Genomic DNA, 543 nt, shown 5'->3' with positions numbered 1-543 from the left:
GAGCCCAAGAAGAATTGATACTGACAAGCAAGAGAAGTTTAAAGAGACGAGACGGACGTTTAACAAAGCGTGCATGTTGGGGAGAGGGTGGGGAGGGGGTGGGGAGGAGGGAGGGAATATGGTTGGGGAGGGGGTGGGGAGGAGGGAGGAGAATATGGTTGGGGAGGGGGTGGGGAGGAGGGAAGTGAATGGGTAGGAGGTAGGGTGGGGAGGAAGTGGGGTAGGGAGGAGGGAAATGGGGGGAGGGAAAGGGGGGATGGGAGGGCAGGAAAGAGAGAAGTGGAGAGTTTGGAGGTGGGGAGGGAAGTTGGGGGTGTTTTGGGGTGGGGAGGGATGAGGGGAAAGAGGTGGGGAGGAGGGAAGAGGAGGACAAGGGGGTTTAGAAGGGGGTTGGGGAAGTGATGTAATAAACAATCAAGTCAATTGTTGTGAGGAGACGCATAGACGCACAGACGAATAAAAGACACGGAAGGAGATAAAGCGAGACTAATTGAGAATTAGAACTGTCTCCTGGTAAATAATGATGTGGTTATAAACGGCTGT

At 53.6% G+C, this 543-nt stretch overlaps 1 protein-coding gene across 1 annotated transcript in view; it reads right to left on the bottom strand.

Annotated features, from left to right (window-relative positions):
• Nucleotides 1-543, bottom strand: part of LOC119592681 (fibrinogen C domain-containing protein 1-B-like) — a gene marked incomplete at its 5' end in the record, with an annotated part of 56,126 nt that overhangs the window by 41,690 nt on the left and 13,893 nt on the right.

This window comes from Penaeus monodon, chromosome 30 (assembly GCF_015228065.2).
Source record: "Penaeus monodon isolate SGIC_2016 chromosome 30, NSTDA_Pmon_1, whole genome shotgun sequence".
In the NCBI taxonomy this organism is placed as follows: domain Eukaryota; kingdom Metazoa; phylum Arthropoda; class Malacostraca; order Decapoda; family Penaeidae; genus Penaeus; species Penaeus monodon.
Note: the sequence above shows the minus strand (reverse complement) of the source record. Positions and strands in the feature narration are given on the sequence as shown.